Source organism: Hemicordylus capensis, chromosome 3, assembly GCF_027244095.1.
Source record: "Hemicordylus capensis ecotype Gifberg chromosome 3, rHemCap1.1.pri, whole genome shotgun sequence".
Taxonomy (NCBI): Eukaryota; Metazoa; Chordata; class Lepidosauria; order Squamata; family Cordylidae; genus Hemicordylus; species Hemicordylus capensis.
Window position 1 is genome coordinate 178,851,317 of NC_069659.1, and position 19,991 is coordinate 178,871,307.

The 19,991-nt window shown below is 42.2% G+C and overlaps 1 long non-coding RNA gene across 1 annotated transcript; it reads left to right on the forward strand.

Annotated features, from left to right (window-relative positions):
- The first annotated feature begins 1,277 nt into the window (after positions 1–1,277).
- On the forward strand, positions 1,278–12,070 carry LOC128348902 (uncharacterized). Its single transcript, XR_008318419.1, has 3 exons — positions 1,278–1,393; positions 4,800–4,998; positions 11,695–12,070. It is a non-coding gene; the product is annotated as an uncharacterized LOC128348902 (long non-coding RNA).
- The last annotated feature ends 7,921 nt before the right edge of the window (positions 12,071–19,991 follow it).

The following is a 19,991-nucleotide window of genomic DNA, read 5'->3' on the forward strand; positions in this document are numbered from 1 at the left end:
CAGATGAAAAAAATTAGAGGGGACGCTGGATAATGGATCCTTCCCTGGTGCATTCTGGAAAGGAAAATGGTGCTGGTGGGGAGACAAGTGGCACATCTGCCTACTGCTGTGTCCCCCCACCAAAAAAGCAAGAGGACCTCCACTGCTTTCAGGAAGCTCCACTATTCCTCCACAAATTTCCGCAGCCTTTTAAAGGAGGAGCCATCCCTAACAGAACTGTGCCCCTACTTCCACTGCTGACTAACACAGTGATGGAGGATGTTTCAAAACAGGACATATGGAGGATATTTCAATACAGCTGTAAATTATGTGCACCAGCATCAGGAATCTAAGGACTCACCACTAGTACTTGGCCTGCATTCCTTAATGATACTGGTGCATTGGTTTCTTCCAGACCAATCATTAGTTTCTTCCAGACCAGTGGAAGCCGTTTGCTTAACCCAGCAGTTTTCAGACTGTCTGCCTTCAGGGAATCCTTTCCAGCTCAGCTGGGCTACAAGGAACCCCCTGTGCATTGCAATGAGTTCTGGAACATATTTCAGGGTAACATACAATTCATGTGGGGCACCCGCCAGACTTCTTGGGCCTGGTCATCACTCCATGCAAATACATGGAGAAAATACACCTAAGAAAGCACTTCTCGATGACTGGGTATTACAGGGGAAGATAAGTAGCATATATTTCAGGGGAAAGCAAATGGCATTGCTCATCTTCTCATTGAGAAATCATCAATATCCTTCCAAGGAACACCAGGATTTGCAAGAACTGTTGGAAACCACTGTATTAGTCACTGTTTACTCACTCTTGAGCAATATTAGGAATTATAGGCAGGACCAACTCTACCATTAGGCAGGATGAGCCAGTCCACCTCAGGCAGCAAATCTTGGATACTATTAAAGGGCAGCAAACTGTTGATGATTTAGTTTGTTCTGTTTTTACCAGCATGAGGAGGGTGGGGGTCACTATCCCCCCTAAGGTGAACACACACACGATTCGAGCCCCCCCCCCCCAAGGATTCCATCAGCCGCACAGTCTTGCTGTACTCCAATGGCTGCTTGAAGTGCTGGCAGTCTTTCCCCCTGTCCCCGCTGTGTTGGCTCTAGCTGTGGCCAGAGTGAAGAAATCCACTTTCCCCCCTTCTGCAAGCCAAAGAGCCGATTCTCCCATTTAATAGCTCAGAGAAGGCTCCTGAGCAGCTTCCCTTGCCTTCTGCCTTCCCCCCCCCCAGCTGCTCCCTACAGGTTAAGGCTTCCTTATCCAATGGGAAAGCTGGGGGAGGGGCTTCTGCTGGGAGCTCCAGTGCTTAACTTACTTTCAAAGCCCTTTCTTGCAGTTGCAGAGGTCTTATATCTCGGTGGCTCATCTCTCAGAAAGGAGGGTACCTAGAGAGAGGGTGAGTATGAGTGGGCCTAGAGGGACTCTGTGTGTGTGAGTCCGTGTGTATATATAGAGGGAGGTGTGTGGGGTGGAAAGGGAAGGAGTGTACAAGAGAGAGTGTGTTGTGTGTGTGTAGAGGGAGTGGTGTGGGGTAGGAAGGGAAGAGGTGTGTAGGAGTGTGTGTGTGTAGAAGGAGGAGTGTGAGTGGGAAGGGAAGGTGTGTAGGAGTGTGTGTAGAAGGAGGAGTGTGGGTGGGAAGGGAAGGAGTGTACCCAGAGGCGTACTTAGCCCTGGACTTCGGGGCCGAAGTCCAGGGCCTCCAGGCCCCCTGGGGGCCCCCAAATCCTCAATAGTCTGTCCTGGGTGGTGTGGTTTGTGCCCTCAAGAACCTACATGTTAAACAATGGTGCTTAACTTGCAGGGGTGGGGGGGAGGCTCCAAAGGCCTTTAGGTCCAGGCTCCAAAATTACCTAGATGCACATCTGCATGTACCTAGAGGGACTCTGTGTGTATGTGTGTGTGTGTGTGTGTGTGTGTTGTATCTATAGTGGCACATAACAATGCTCATGTGTGCACATTGCCTTGATACTGCCACCCAGAAGAAAACCTATTCTGCTAATTGATTAAAAAAAATAGAGGGAACACTGGTGGGGGGTCATACACAAAAACACATTGGACTATCACTGATAGTAAGACTCATGAACGGCTCCTCTTCTCCTGATTGATACTAAGGTCCATTCCACACAAACATGAAGTATTTTGGATAGAATCCAGCCCAAATTGACACAATGTGATTTAAACAAGACTTTTAACAACATGCTTAAATATCTTCCATTGAAATAAACTGGATTCCTTTAAAGTGTTTAGTTGTCTGGGCCATGCCTTTTAAATGCCACTGTGTGGCTGCAATAGGAATAATTCCCTTCTTGGTAACTGGATAAGTCATGGATTTGGTATTTCCCCATATCACTGCCAACCTTTTCTTTTGATGGTTTATGATGTCAAAAATAAACAGATATTTGTGGTATGTTTATAGCAATGCCAGTCTGAGCTGTTCTTTGTGTAGGCGTACCAATGGGACTGAGTCTAGCCCTCATCCCATCCCACCCCAAGCTATGCTTAACCTAGTACCAAGATGTATTAGAATAATTACTAAACTTTAGAATCAAAATTTTATTTTTCACCAGCTAGGTAGTGCATATGTGATACACAAACTAAGAAAATCCCTGATCCTAAATTCATCTTGGTCTCCCATTTCCAGTGCAATAACCCAGAAGTCAACTAATTCACCATGCTGGTAATTAAGTTAAGTTTACTGTAGATAATTATCTATGGCATATTTCAACTCCATATGCATGTCTATTTGCAAAGGTGCAACATGCCTATAGAGGAAAACCTTGGTATTCAGAGGGGTTCTGTTCCCTGACATTGCCACAGATAAGGAAACCATGAATACCAGATCATTGAAGGCAATGTAATCACAGGGGTCAGGTTTCTGGAGGCTTGGAAAACATGGTAAAATGGGCCAAGATGGGGTGGGTAGGTTTGCAAAATAAAGTGCCCTAATGTGGTCTGTGGGCCTCCAGCACTCCTGCAAAGCCCCCACCCCCCATCCAAGCGTCAAAATCCATTTTTTTCCCCAGTGAAAAATCGTGGGTTTTTTGACCAAATGAGCCCAAATCCAGTTTTCCCCCTGCAAAAAAATGTTATTTATTCATTTTAATTTTACAAAATGAGCCACAAAATGGCTCCAGTGCATAAAATGGTGGCCAGAAATGACCTCCGCAGTCATTTCTGGCTGCCTCTGATCTGTGGATTTAACCCTTTTTTGGCCTATTTTCCCTTGTATATACTAAGGTTGGGTGCCAGTTACCCGACAGTGGATACATGAAACCTCAGATGCCCGATCCGTGAGTAAGGAGGTACTCTGGTATGCATCCAAACTGTAGACTCTGCTTTTTGCAGGGTTCTCAACTATGCATGTGACCACACATGTGCATAGTTTGCTGATTTGCAAATGAATGCACACATAGCAGGGGGTAGGGCTTGCTGCTATGATCCTTTTTCACTGCCCCAGGTGCATTCATTCTATGTATTGTTGGTCATCTGAAGGATGTGTCAGACCCAATTCCTTTAAAGTTCAGGGTGGGGTGGGGTGAGACCAAGTAAAGGCAGAGGGGAACAAGGCAAAAGCAATTCAAAAGCAGAAAGGATTAACAAGAGCAACTCCTCCCCAGCAATTAGATGAATAAACTTGACTCACGTAGGTCAAGAAATACCATCTTACCCATTCTGGCCTATTAGTTCCTTTACCGTTTTCTTGGTGCCTTTGATGTATCCCTCTTTTGTTTAGAGCTGAGCTGGATACTTGGTGCACAGGTTGAATCTTTGCCGGACATCCCTTAGCTTGCATCCTAACACACAATGAAGATTCAGGATTTAAAGTTGTCAAATATGTTAGCTTTCCACTTGCTCTTTTGATGTGTGTCAGCTGTGAGGAACAGACTTTGACATCAGTAGACTAGAGGAGACACTCCAATTCATTCAATAATGTACATCAGTATCGTTATAGTAGCTTAATACTAATTATATTTAAGAAGAAGAAGAAAAGGGGGGGGAGTCATGAAATAGCCACATTTTTAAAGGGAACTGCTGGGGCATTAAGCCCTGCAATATATCTATGCTTTTGAGCAGGCATCAGTGTAAATATGGGTTACTGAAGCTTTCTTGCATGACTGGTGACCTTACTGGAACCAATTCATGTAATCCCTTGTGAACAGGGCAAAGAGTTACTTTTAAAGTCATTGTTCTCCAATATTTTGCAGAGGGAAACCAACTTCTCCTGTTCAACCCACCACAGCACCTCTCCAGTGCTGGTGTTACCTTTTTTAAATATACTATGATCCCTTTTTGGAAAGAAAACCATTTTCTTATTCCTTTTGCTATGTAAAATGCTCTGAAAATGTGTGGTTTTTTAAAAAATAAGTAGTATATAGTCTAAATAAATGATGGTGATGATGATGATGATGCCGGTCCAGAACAGTAACACTTATTCACATTTAAACAGGCAGATATTCCAGATGGGAGGGGGGGGACTGAGATATGAAGCAGCCAGGAGAGAGTGACATCTGGAAAAGCACAGGAGAGGGTGGCGGCGGGGGAAGCAACAGTTCAATTGCAGGGCATCCATGAGCTCAAAAACGAATTAGATCATTTTCAAACAAGGCAAGCATTAAGAGGTAAGAAAAACATATGCTAATTGAAAATCCCCCCTACCCCCAAGAGAGTGAGAGATGAGTTTTCTCTGTGTCGGTTGCATTCTCTCAAACATGTTCACAGTACTTAGCTTCAATATCACAGTGTTTATAGCAGATGTGTTGATTCTGGCTGAATTCACAGCATGTTATTTTCATCTTTGAAAGGGAGTTCATGTTTATGAATGTCCTCAGATATCCCACAGAATCCTTTACAGTGGCTGTGGAAACTCTCCAAAGAAACTGTCATCAAAACTCTGGCAAAGAGATTCTGAAAAGCGCTGAGATCACAGCACATAAATGGTGATGCTATTTTGAGGAGTCCCCATTAACGCATCTGCAGCTGTAGAAGGTCATGCCATTTGGGGTGAGTTACCAGGATTCTAATTCAATCATTCCTAAGATATCACAAGCCAAGAGCTACCTCCACTCTTTTTCATTCTTGGATTCAAGTTGAGCAAACAGGAAAACATATCTTAATTTCAGTAATGCATTTTCTGTAGATAGCCAGTTTCATTGTTTTTAGACCAAAACACCACAGCCTCCTTATCTTTCCTTTGAAAGAAAAAAAATTGCTGATAAAAGGTGATGGAAGGACCTGCAGGTGAAAATCTATTGCAATGAAATCACACATCTCTGTCTTGAAGACAAAATATTAATACTCCTAACCACTATTTGCATGCAGTTATGTGATGATATAGTAGTAACAACTAGTCCGTTTGTCCTAGGACTTCCCACTAGAGTTATTGATGCACTTGTTTGTTCTTGCTTGGGTGAAGCAAAAGAAGGAGCATGAAGGCAGTCAAAAAGAGCTTTGTTAAAATTAAAATAAAATTTTTAGTGAACAGAGAGCTATCCTTAAACTGACACCATGTTTTGTTGAAAGCCGGGGTTCCCAACCTGTGGTACTCCAGATGTTGCTGAACTACAACTCCCATCATCTCAAAAAATATAGCTTGCAATCATTTGTATTTGAGGATGATGGGAGTTGTAGTTCAACAACATCTGGAGTACCACAGGTTGGGAATCCCTGACCCAAAGTAACATTTCAAGGCAAAAGCCGATTGAACAAAAGAGGGTCAAAAAGCCTAGCAAATTTTCTTGAGCAGGTTCTGCACATCCCTTCATCTCACTAGACAGAGAGGCGATTCTTTCTCACGAGCATCAGAAACCGGGCTAAAGGAGCTCAGCCCGGTTCCTGCTGCTCATGTGCTGCAACAGGAGCTACGTGGCTCCCGGCAGCAAGCCGCCTTAAAAAACCCCTCATTAAACGAGGTTAGCGGAGTGCGCACTCCTCTAACCCTGTTGTGTGTGTTTTTTGTCGTGTGTCGCTGCGGTGCAGCTCCATGTTATAGCAACTCATGAGTAGACCCCTGATGTCTACAACAAGCCTCCTGCTGTCGGGGGGCTCTTCAGAATGCCCCATGCACTCACACGGGGTATGTTGGAACTTCCAGGGGATGGGAGGCCCCTGATCCCTGCTGCCCCAACCAGCTCCATGACGGAGCCGGTAATTGTGTGGGTGAGCTGCCTGACCATGTGCGGGGAGAGTGGGTCAAGCCTGCTCTACCCGCAAAACCCCTTAGGGCTCTCCACACTGCTTGTTCAGAGAGCCTCATTGTTTCATTGGTCTACATCACTGACTAGTGATCCTCAGTTCCATTTTCTTCAGGTAAACTCAAAAACCTTCACACTTTAATCCCTTTTTCAGTTCTTCCCGACTGACTGCTCTCAACATTTACTTTATTCCATGATCCTCAACACAATGGACACAACTCAGAGAAAGATAAATGTGCTGTAATCCTTTTAAAAATAATAGTATTTATATGGATTAAGTTATAACTAAGACTAAGTATGTGTAACTAAATTGAAGGCATATTCCTTCCCTGTTTATCTGCATTCATTCACTCCCAGTATTGATTGTCCTGTATCGAATTTCAGATTATGAGTTCCTCAGAGAAGGAAACCTTTTTGTTATTATTATACAAACAATACCCGATTTCACCTCAAATTACTGCCTGTCAGCTTCACAAGCTCCTGGCTTCTGTACAGGATTCTGGAGCCCAAACCTATACCCACATGCCACTCTATATTTGATCATTTACTGTTGGACAGCCTCTTGACCTCATTCATTGGAAATGACAGCTCTTTCATAGAGTTCCAGTAGGGTTAAATCAACTGCATAAGGCATCAGTGTCACTCTCAAGCATTTCTGAATAGTGACAGTGACCTGTAAAACCGTCCTAGGTCTCTGTGGCACCCCCTCCAAGCATTACTGTTGCCTCTTACACAGCAATCTAACGTTCAGATTTCCTTTTTGAGCAACTAGAGGACTCCCTTAAAAGGTTGCCTCTAGGCCAGCCTACACAAGCAAACATCTTGGTGCATCTTTGAAAAATGTTCATTCATACAAGACAGTTGCCCATGCCTGATGATGTGGAGGTCCTTGTAAGTGTAATCTCATATTTGAGCAACACATGTGAAAATCTGAGTTGGCCCCTGAACATCACCCTGCATCCCTCAAGCCAAGCAGATAGAGGGGAGAGTTCTTCTATTACAAATATACACATTCAGAAAGGTACACATCAGCCATCTGCTCTGCTCCTCTTTTATTCACTTTTATTCCCAACTCCTCTGTCTCATATTATAAATAAGCAGGTTGGAGAGATGTGACTTGGTCCTCTTTCCTCGTCAGGGCTATCTCCTCGTTCCCAAAGCCCCCTCTCAGGCAATTGAACTACCATGCTGCCATATCAGGCACAAGTTCTGCTTACACCCCAGCAACAGCATGTTGCTCACTTATAATCCTTGGGACACCTCCCATGTCGGCATTTCAAGAACGGAGCGAGCATTGAGGAGGGTAGGTAAGGAATTTTGCTATTGCTTCGCTCCATGGACTTTTCTAGTTGGGGCTTTGCAGCAGCCTAATTTTCCAAGCTCCGGGCAATGCAAATTCTTGTCATAAATTCCAACAAGAAAAAAGAATTCCAGCATTGGTAATTCCAGGCAACCAGCTCTTTGAAACTTAGAGTAGTTACATGAAGGATCAAGTCATGCTGTCTCTATAAGGCAACCTGTCAGCACGGTCTAATGTAGTGTTTTCATTCAACTGCAACCATAGGAAACTTAGCAACCACTTCAAAATCCCCAGGTAATACCTTCAACTAAAATCAGGCAAAACCATACATTTTCCATGGAGCTTTACACACAGAACTTAATAAAATCATGTGAAAGGTATCCTGCAGAAGGTATCAAATGAATGCATACTTAAATTAAACCTTCCTTTTGAAACAGACTTCTACTTGAGTTAGTGTAGGACAAAAGAGACTTATTATTTTCAATAAAACATAGGACTGGGATCCTAAGGAAAGAGAACTAATTGGCAACCTGCAGTTTCCTAGTTTCTCTTTAGGGTTTCCACTTTTTTATATAAACCACCTATGGGGACATCTAAGTCTGAACAAATTAGGCACTAATGAAATGCTTCAAAAAGTGTGTCTTAGGTAGCTTAAATGAATTTTTTTTTTTTTTACAATGGTGCAGAAGTTATACTAAGCCCAATTATATCTTGTAATTATATTGCATATCTTATGCTACTGACTGATTTATATTATACAACATATTGCAACAAGAAAAAGGGAGGCAATTTGATAGAAAGTTATGTTGAAGTTCTGAGGTGTGTCTTTTCTTTATTTTATTTTTTCCTTAGTGGAAATGCATTATTTAATTAATTTTGTCTTTCATATACACCAGCTATTAATAGAGTTTCTCTATGCAAATAATGTATTCCAGATTGTTGAAATTATATAAAGGAATCTTCATGTTTGGTTTAAAAAAAAAACAAAAAACAGAGTGAAAGTGATCAATTTTCCAATATTCTACATGGGTTGACCACCACTACCCCCAGCCCTGTCCCATATCAAAACAGAGCCATTCTAAAAGAAAAAAGAAGCATAGAGCCATGCAAATAGCCTTTTGGATGAGCTACCACCAACCCTACCACATGGTTCTGCATAATTCTGTTTGTTTCAGGTCATTTCCATTTGTATCAGATCATAAGAAAAAATTAATACAAGCTGTAATTGTCCAGACTGACCATTTTTCTAAGATCATCTTCTCTAATCCTTTTCTGTCAAAAGCAGTTGACTGTTTCAAGTTCTAACAATGGATATTAATCTGGTGGATCCTAGATCACTGAAGACATTAGGCAGTAGAGCAGACTATTCAACATATGTTGCTTGCTTTCCTTTTCTTGGTTTTGGGAAACAAAATTATTGTCAGACTATCCACTCTCCTGTTTGGCTTTTACCAAGTTCATGTTGGAGATGAACTTCCAGTGCATCGACCTTTTGCACCAACTGTCCTAATGACCACTAGGGGCATTGGGAGTAGAGACAGTGAGTCAGGGTCTCCCTATCTGTCCCTACTATATGACCCCTGAACTGACTCTGCAGCACTTCCTGTGCTGAGTCACAATCCTTCCTTTCCTCCTAGAGAGCAGATGGAAACATCTCTCTCTCTCCTTACCTATCCACTATGTAGTCCTTTAGATTAGAGATAGGTCTTTCCTATCTAGGTGTATTTAACCAATAAATATTTAGTGTTTAGTCATACAAGGATCTCCATGTCTTCTCTTTAAATAGCTGCAATATCCGAACCATCCTCTGCTACCTACTCTGTAACTAGAGTGTGTGCTCATTCCTTAGTGCTCTGCTGTTTTACCTATTGTGGGTAAAAATCAACAACCTCTAACAGTTCAGTTCCCTGGCCTATCTCAAATCATGACTGAATGCGGAACAGGACTTGTAAGTGTAGTTTGGTAGATCACTACTACCAGCAACTACTTCTTTAGATACCCCAGTCTGGTTGCTTTCTCTGAACCAGGGATTCCCTACCAGTGGTATCCAGATATTGCTAAACTACAATTCCAATCATTCCCAGCTACAATTCATTGTGGCTGGGGATAATGGGAGTTGTAGTTCAGAAACAGCTAGAGTACCACTGGTTGGGAACCCTGGCTCTAAACCAAAGAAATCCACTTGCAAGAGTTCTTCTGGTTGGTCACTATGCAACATAAATTGCAGAATTAGATGGACCTTTGGCCTAATCCATAAGGTTCCTTCTTCTGTTCTCATGACTAATCATGGAGTACTAATTTAATGTATGGCATACTTGGCATACTAATTTAATGTATGGCATACTTGGCATACTAATTTAATGTATGGCATACTAATTTAATGTATGGCATACTTGGAAGCACTCATCTGGAGTATTGACATACCACCTTTCCTCCACCTCAGACTTCCCAGTCTATCTATCTGTCTGTCTGTCTGTCTGTCTGTCTGTCTGTCCATCCATGATATCAAACTGTTCACAGGCATGAATCCTCAGACATCACCAAAAACATCCTATAGGCACTTACCCACTTATAGGCACTCAAACACTACACTTTAGGTCAGTTGTTTGGCCAGGTTGGATCTTCTAGTAGTCAGGGGATGTGGTGGCAGCACTAGGGGTGTCTCTTCACAACTCTAAATCTTTGGAACGAAAAGCAGGCTGATGGAAAGCTGATTCTCAGTGAACACATTTTTCAAGACAATGAGGCTGTTCTCACAAGCAGCCAAGCCCATGCTTAAGCAGCCAAACTTGGGCTTGGCTGCCAGTGAGAACTTCCAGGAGCCATGCAGATCCCCGTGGTGCTGCGGCAATAAAACCCTGCCCTGAAGCCCAGCTCTTAGCAGAGACTAAGGGTGCAAATGCACCCTCCTTAACCTGGCACCTGGGATTATATAACAGCATGGCCTGCTTGCAATAGAATGCCTGTCTCCTGGAGGAATCCCCCAGTGCACTGTGCTGAATGCATTGTGCACTATGGGATTCTTGGAGGCTGGGACAAGTCCCAGCTTCTGTTTACCTCTGTTGTCATTTACACTGTCCCAGCAGCACTAGTCACGTGGGTGTGCAGTTTGTGCACCACAGGGGCTCAGAGCGGTCATCTGGGGGGAGGTAGTTGAACCCTGCCTTCCTCTCCCACCCACCCAACCATGTGTGTGCCCCGTCATGTGAATAGCCCCAATAAGTCATAGCAATGTATTAACAGAGCACGGAAATCGAAACAAACCAAATAAAACCTATAGAAGTATCAAATGTCATGGAAACAACCAACCACATGCAGAGCAACACAATTTGGGTGTGCCTTTATTGCTTCAAAGGCACAAGCAACAACCTTTTCAACAGTATTTCTATCACTAGTGCCAAGTAGAAATTTGAACATTTGCTGAATCGATTCTTTCCAAGCAGACAATGTTCTAAATACCCTGTGATTCAATTGTTAATTTAAATAATGCTCTATATCCATAGAGGATTTTTTTACTTTTCAGTATCAGCAACTCATATTTCTTGAACCCAAAAGACATAAAAGCTCCTTATAAAGGAAAGGGAAGGTTGTGCCATCAAGTCGGTGTCAACTGCTGGTGACCACAGAGCCATGTGGTTTTCTTGGTGGAATACAGGAGTGGTTTACCATTGCCTTCTCCCATGCAGTATGAGATGATGCCTTTCTGCACCTTCCTATATTGCTGCTGCCCAATATAGGAGTTTCCCATATTCTGGGAAATACAGCCGTGAGGATTCAAACTAACAGCCCCCTGCTCTCTAGGCAGGTTGCTTCCCCACTGCACCATTAGGTGGCCGAAAAAGCTCCTTATAATGCTGTAAAAATAAGAAATAATGTTTTGCAAAAATTAACTGGCAGTGACCCAATATAGCACTGAAATACAAAAACTATCCCAGGATTACTAAAATGGTAGTGATTGGAGAGTAGGCTTAAAAGTAGGACAGCCAAATCATTCTCATTAAGAGATATGCTGGATCCTTCAATTCTTGTAAAATTAAATTATCACTTTGCAATCACATTTGAACAGGTAGAGAAACTTAGATCAACTTTAGATCTGAGAACTCATGATAACAACTTTCTTACTTTATTATGTCAATAGTCAATAAGATAATTTCCTGGGAACGATTCAAAGAATGATTTTTCATCAGATTTTCCTTTCATCCACAGGACTCTCATCATTGCTAACACAAATGGTTTCAATGTGTCCTAGAAAGGGATTTGTCACCATACGGAACTAATAATTGATTCTGTCTACTACATGTATACCTCTGATCTTTGAGAAATTGGTTGAAATTACTCCAGTTTGAATAGGTTTGAAAGTATCAGGTGTAACATTACATTTTTCAGTAGAGAAGATTATATATCAAAAAAGAAATTCATCCTTTAAAAAAAGAACTTGCCATTGGCCATGTCCATTTTTGCATCCCTGACTTCTTTTTCAGCCTTTTGACAGGGAATTTTATGAAACGGAGATATTCAAAAGTCTCCTTAATTTCTCTTAAAATAGTTTTTGAATCACCAATAAATATGTAGTCTGCTTTGAGACCTTTGGATTGGACAGTATATAAAAGATATGATATGATATATAAGATATGACATGACATTAAGCTTGGACATGAGCAACCTCCACAAGATTGTTCAGACTCCAAAGCTGGACAAGCAGGGAACCAGGAGTTGGAAGTTTTTCACACAATGCTAAAGACCCTTTAACTCACATCTCCTCTGGAATGGAGGGTGTGCGTTCACATATCAGGCAGATTTACCCGAAAGTCCCTGCAAGCTATCGGGGAGCACTTCACACACAATTCGAGTTTTTCACTGCACATTAGAGTGCAGACAGATTTATATCTGGGGTAAAAAAAAAATCCACTTTTTGCATTGGGTTTTTGGGATAACTTTGATCTCACAGTAAAGCCTCCCAGAAAACTCATGGTAAAACCTGCTGTGTGGAGAACTAGATGGAACAGACCAGAAACCAGGAGCAGGAAGCAGCTGAGTCAAAGCTGAAGCCAGAGGTCAAAGCTTAGTGGCTGAGTAGACAAACCAGAACCCAGGATCAGAAGCAAGCCAAAAGTCAACAGCCAGAGTCAGGATGAAGCCAAGCAGACACCAGGAGTGAGAATCAACGGGCGAGTCAAGTGTCAAAGCCAGAGGTTGAAGCCAAGCAAACAAACAAGAAATTGCAAACACCACACCAGGACCAAGAAGACTTTTACACTGAAGCAAAGCCTTACTCTGGACAGGACGCCTAAGCCTTTAAGTCTTTACTGTTCTGGAAGGATCAGTCTGACAGGCAGGCCCATCCCAGGGCCTTAGAGCAAAATATTATACTGCATTGCATTTCAGCAGTCTGCTACACAGGGCAGCTGTATAGTCTATAGCTCTCAGCCTCAACCCAGGCAGTCCTGACAATGTATGCACTGGGCATGTATTCTCAAGTGTAAATGCCTCAGAGTTTTCATCCTCTGTCTTGGAAGATCATTTCTCTCTGGGTATTGGATCTATCTCATAAGACTCAGTAAGCATCTCCAATTCCACATTACTAAATAGAGCTCTATCATATCTCAAATGGACATCTTCTATAAAACTAGATTCCACAGTACAGCACCAATTTTATGGTTATCAACATGACTAGAAGGAAGAACTAGGGGTTCAGTAGACCAATTATGCATCTGTGCAGATTCATTAGCTACAATTTGTGAAAGCAGAATAGGTATAATTTCCTTATCATATTACAAGACCAAATTTGAAACTCCCATATTTACAACAACTTACATGGTACAATTTTTCAAAATAATCTGCACAGAGCAGATCATAATAGTTCTTATTAGAGGAGAGACTCTTTAATCATTGTCTATGAGCATAACCATTACCACAGACTTGTAAATCAACGCAGAAAAAGAGAAAGATCACTCACAGTAAAAACAGCAGAGAAAGGCAGTCTCCAGGCACAAATGTCTGGGTCTATAACTATACAAGCGTAGATTCCACAGAAGTGACTTAAAGTGGGGAACTCTTTTGCATCATCCTTTCATGACACACCTTGGCAGGCACTGATGTATGGCCTCAGCTGCCACTGACAAGAATTTGGCTCAGCAGCAAAAGGAGGTTTCAGATGACAGAGGTGATACCTGGGTGAATCACATCACTGCAATCCTCCAAGACCAGGGAATGGGACAGAGTGGCTAGTAATCAGATATGGCATGGGGGCCAGGTGGGCATGCTCCATTCCTACTGCTGCTGCTTGGATTCATCATTTTATTACTTATTTATTTATTACAATAATTTATAATCCACCTTTCCTACACTCAGAGCAGTGTGCGACATTCAGGTTATAATGCAACCAACCAATCAGCCAATCACATAAAAACTCCCCCAAATCCCAAATACAGCAAGTATGATGACAGCCACCAACAGCAAACAGAAACAATTATGCTGATGTTCAAAAACTAGCCAGAAGAGCTATATTTTACAGCACTTTTGAAAGAAGAGGCACGGTGGACATAGAGACACAGGAAGCTGCTTTATACCGAGTCAGACCATTGAGCCATCTAGCTCAGTATTGTCTACATAGGGTGGCGGCAGCAGCTTCAGTGTTTCAGGCAGGATCCTTTCCCAGCCCTACCTGGAGATGCCAGGGAGTGAACTTGGATCCTTCTGCATGCAGGATCAGAAGCAAGCCAAAAGTCAAGAACCAGAATAAGGATGAAGTCAAGCAGACACAAGGAATGAGAATCAAGGGAGCAAATCAAGAATCAAAACTGGAGGTTGAAGCCAAGCAAACAAACCAGGAATTGCAAACACCACACCAGGACCAAGAAGACCTTTACCTTTCCAAATGTAAACCAGGGCAGATCCTGCTTATCAAAATAGAACAATTCATGCTCTCTGCCTCAAGACCAGCTCTTCTCCCGAGACCAGCTCTCTTTCCCAGTGCCAACCCATGAGATCTTGCTGTCTGAAGCAAAGCACCAAGTGGCATCCTCTCTCTCTCTCTCTCTCTCCTTGCTCTCTCTTTTCCTATTAAAATCACACTCTAATTCCTTCCTTCTTCCAAAGTATTCCCCTTTTATCCTTCCTCTGCCAGCCATCTGTTGCCTTCATAGCCTGGGGCCAACAAATGTAAAAGCCCTGTTTCTAGCCACAACTGTTCTCACTTCAGTGGCAATGGAATCCAAAGGACCAGAAGAATGAAGGTATTCCAAGTGGTAGTGGTTTCTGAGATGGCCCACAATCTGCCATCTGACATGGTTTGTTTCACCCTACTTCAATGGTAAGTTCTTCAGTATTAGGCCCAGCTCTGATTTCATTCATTCATTCATTCATTCAACTTCTATACCACCCAAACTTTAGTCTCTGGGCAGTTATGAAGATGGAAGGTCTGGTCTTCAAAGGCCTTCACAGCCTGGGGCCAACAAATGTAAAAGCCCTGTTTCTAGCCACAACTGTTCTCACTTCAGTAGCAATGGAATCCAAAGGACCAGAAGAATGAAGGTATTCCAAGTGGTAGTGGTTTCTGAGATATGTGGGCCCCAGCTCTGGATGGCTTTAAAAGGTCAGAGCCAGCACTTTGATATGAGCCTGGAAGGAAATTACCAGCCAGTACAGTTAATATAAAACAGGCTGAGTATGTGAATGCCTACATGCTCCTACCATGAAGTGCACCAGAGTATTTGGCTGGCACGTGTGCACACGTCACGCATATGTGTGCCAGTCACTTCCGGTATTACGCTGACCAGAGCAGTGAGAGGGTATACAGCCATCCCGTACCACTGATTTTGACAGCAGCACCGGAGGGAGAAATGTGGTGGAGGAGGTAAGGACACCCTCCACACACCTTAAAGCAACCCCCTCCCTCCTCAAACACCGGTCTTTCAAAACAGTTCTGCAGTCTGTGAATAGACTGCCGAACTGGTTCGTGCACACCCCTAGATCAGAGGCTTCACAGCAGAGCAAATGAAGATAACAAACACTGATTGGCACAGATGTAATTTGACTGTCAAAAAGTAGGGCAGGGTTAAATATGACCTCTGGATTCTGAATCTGTTTTGACAAAGGAATTACAACTGTCAGTCACAAGCAAATTTACTTGCTCAACTTGCAGTTTTATAGACTGTAAGGCCACATTTTTAAAATGATTTGTGTTGCTTCCTCTTACCTAAAGCACTGGATGTTTTAGGTAAGCCATGGAACAGATTTTCAAGTGATCTTTCAACCAGGTTCCAGTAATGTAGACTAAGATATATGTTAAACTGTAGCTTGAAGCTGGAGACTTCTCCATGGAAACTTCATAGTACATTTTATTCAGTGGGATAACACAGTGCTTGACCCTGGTCTGTCTGGGACACGTAGAAAGAGCCATTGTGGTGTGGTGGACAAAATGCTGGTGTTATGATCACCAAGTCAAATCCTCACTTAGCCACAAAGCCTACAGGGTGACCTTGAGCCAGTTACTCTCTCCATCTAACTGTCTTTACAGAGCTGCCTTGGAGGAAGGGCAGGATCAATCAATCAATCAATCAATCAAAGCTGTTTCTGTTAGGAAGATGACCCAGATCTGTGGCTAATGGATACTAGTTAAGTAGAAATTGTATTAAGTAGTTCTTCTAGTGCTAGGCATTAGACCTGTGTGAGTTCAGAAAATTCCGATTCAAATTAGACCTGATCCAAATTTGAAAATATTAGATTCAGATTCTATTATCTCTGGTGATATCAAATATTGGATCAGATTCAATTCAAATCCAAATTCCAACTTAAATTTGGATTTTCCCCCATATTGGTCAATGGGGAAATCAAAAGAAATTCACCAAAAATAAGCAGTGGGTCCTAGAGCCTTGAAACTTGCCAGATATGTGGAGAAGGTGCTGAGGGGGCCCCTATAGTGCATTTGGTCAATCTTCTGATCTTTCTTTCTTAAGATTAATTCTGGGTAAGAACACTTGTAGCAGACTAAAGCCTTTGTTTCTGAGCAAGCTCATGTGGGGGAAAGAAATGCTGGATCATCTCTGCTGAGCTGCCTGGCTAGGTTTCTCCTAAAACGATTCTGTATTATCGGTAGGCTCAAAATGCTGCCACCAACACCCCTTTTGTCTACAGAAATTATCTGCGCTTGGGGTGGGAAAACCAGGGGAAAAACTCTTAATTTGGCTCTTGAACAAGTACAAAAATCTTCCATGTGCAAGCCTACATGTGAGGAAACTGATAGCTTATGACCGTTTGAGGACGTGTTTCCACCAGAGAAACCCCCCACTTTGGGGAGCTCTTTTTCTGAGTTAAAAACTGACTCAGAGAGGCTTATAGAAAGAAAAGAACTAAAAAAAACACATTAGTTTCATTCAATTACTATAGACTGCTTCCATCTGAGGCTTGCTTTAAATAATACTTAGTAAAGTAAGTAAAGTTGTGCCGTAGAGTCGGTGTCGACTCCTGGGTGATCACAGAGCCATGTGGATTTCTTTGGAGGGGGTCAGCATTGCCATCTCCCGTGTAGTATGAGATGATGCTGTTCAGCATCTTACTATATCATTGCTGCCCAACATAGGTGTATCCCATAATCTGGGAAACATACCAGAGGGGATTCGAACCAGCAAGCTCTTGATCCCTAGGCAAGTTACTTCCCTACTGCACCATTAGGTGGCTAATAATAATACTTAGTAGGATTACAAAAATAGGTTGTCTTAATGCACGCTTAAATATTTATAGAGTCTTTTGCAACACTCTAGGTAGGTGATGGCTAGTGTTTCTTGTTTTAATTACATTACAGGTAAACAATAATAGAACAGTATCAGGAATATGCAAAAGCACACACACCAAAGAAATATAATATCCCCAATGCAAAGCCTGACTAAACTAGAGTTGCCATGCCCCCACCCCCCAGAATTCCAGGTTTCACCCTGATTTTAAGCATCTCACTCAGATTGCTTATCCCATCTGGATGTGCCCGGATTTCAGCTTTCCTTCTTTTCTTTTCTTTTTTAAAAAGCTAAGCTCTGGGCCTTGTAGAAGCAGAGTTATGGAGCAAAATGTGCAGTCACTATTCTGCTCAACCACTGGACTTAAATTAAGAGAGGAAGGGCAAAGGAAGCTTGTTGGGAGGATTTCACTTTCACAAGTACAGTAATCCCCTGAGGAATGTTGCCTTTGTTTTTTTATCAGCAGGGGATCTCTATCAGGCAGTTGAGAGGATAGTTTGCTTTGGATGTAAATCAATGTCTGCCTGCCAGGCTGTGTATTTTAATATTTAAGGACTTTCTTGGCTTTATGTTCAATGCATGCCTACCTAGAAATAAGCACCAGTGTTCCCTCTAACAGGGATTCCCAGATGTTGTTGTCTACAACTCTCAGAATCCCCATGCAAAAGCCATTGCAGCTAGGGATTCTGGGAGTTGTACTCAACAACATCTGGGAATCCCTGTCAGAGGGAACACTGGTAAGCACCCTTGGTTTTCAATCAGCTCTTCTCTCAAATAAGCGTGTACAGAATTGCAGCCTTAAATAAAAAGCGGCACATTTATTATTATTATTATTATTATTATTATTATTATTATTTCTATTGCTGCTGTTCATATGCCAAGGAAAATGGTCAGGCAAAGATATCTTCCCCAACTATTGTTGTTAGATATCCAGAGCAAATACAATTCCACTGGAAAGTGTCACTGCTAATTTGCATATATAAACTTATTTTCAAGCCAATTTACATAATATGAAAATTAGTCACCCGGGTATAGAAAGCCAGAATATGGCAACCCTAGACTAAAACTTCTCCCTATGCTAAACTTCCCAAAGCCATAAGCCCTGGCTCCTTGCCTTGAACTCACCAAACTCCTGATGAGAATTCAAGCTTCTTGCCCTCCTGTCTTCCAACAATCTGCAGAGTTATTCTCCTTAAGCCAGCCTCCATGGTCACATGTCCTCCTGTGCACCTCCAGCCTCACTTCTCCTAACAAAGAACTCCCTTCTTTCTGGCAACAGCTCTCTAGGTCCCACCCACCTGGTGTGTTGATTGGCTGAGCCCTGGAGTTCATCAGCCTGTTACTCAAGACAAGGGTTCACTTCTGGTTAACTCTTTAGAGCAGGCCTGCTCAACTTAGGCCCCCCCAGCTGTTTTTGGACTACAGCTCCCATAATCCCTAGCCACACTGGCAAATAGCCAGGGATTATGGGAGTTGTAGGCCAACATCTGCAGGAGGGCCGAAGTTGAGCAGCCCTGCTTTAGAGGGAGGTGAGTTGTAGTTAGTCACTACAACACTATATTGAAAAATGCTTTATTTTAAAATAGATTAAAAAGGAAAGACCTCCAAAACATCCCATCACAGAAGCCCTAAGGCTAAAATCCCAAACTTAACCTAGCCTTCTAACCATATATTTTCATAACCCAGTTTATCTGCCCCTGGCCTTTCATGTTAGGAAATTTACAGCTTTTGTAACAAGCAGGATCAGCCTCCAATGGCCCTCCCTTTTGAAGGCCAAATGTTTTGTAAACACTGAAGCTAAGTGTTATCTCTGTTTCTTTGTTAGCTGGCACAATTTGTTATGCCCTCAGTTAACTAGGAGAAAGATCACATTCCTCAGAACAGTTTCTAGAGAAACAATAGAAAGAGCTAGGAAAAACAACCCTGCTCTCAGCTATTCCATGTCAGAGAAATGTATGTCAACTCCCAATGCATACAAGAATAGGCACTTAACAACTCAGGTCCATTAAAACAAGAGATGAACTTGTCAAACATCAGTCCAAATGCCCATAGCATATGACACTCTGCTGAATGATCCAGGATGTAGCCATGAAGGACCAACAAGTAACAATGTCATTCCTGTCACATAAGCAGGCCCAAGCCTTTCACAGTTATCACTTCACATTCTAAATTTTCTGCAGTCCCTTTTAAAGTAAAGGGGGGTGTGTGTTTCTTAATAACTTTGTTTTCCAATATTATTCATTTTAATCTACAGTTTGTTAATTAATATTCAAACATATTAAAGAAGAAAATCTAGCTATCGCTCTTCTAGGTTTTTTAAAATTGTGTTTTTGCATAATATTGACAATTAAGTAAAAATCACATCCCAATGAATACAGGCTCCTGCAGAGCATTCTCAAGAAAATTACTTCTACTCTGCTGCTCTCCACTTAAAACAAAAATTCCTTCAGTCATACACTCTAACAGTATGGTATCTTTTGCCTAATTTATCCTGAGACATACACCAATGGAGGAAACGGGCAAAGTTCACGTACTTATTGCTTGAATATTCATGTCAATAGAGAATGTGTTTATATTTATCAGCTCTGCAAGCAAGAGATGACATTAAGCGGTAAATGCCAATGATCCACAAACCTGCTAAGTGCAACTCTGCTTACTTTTCAGCAGAAATAAAAATTGTGTTTTAACAAGATTCTTTGCAGAAAATGCTTGATGTGTGACAGAAATGGCCACGTGAATTTGGAAATGCACACTTTATTCCAGGGGCATAGC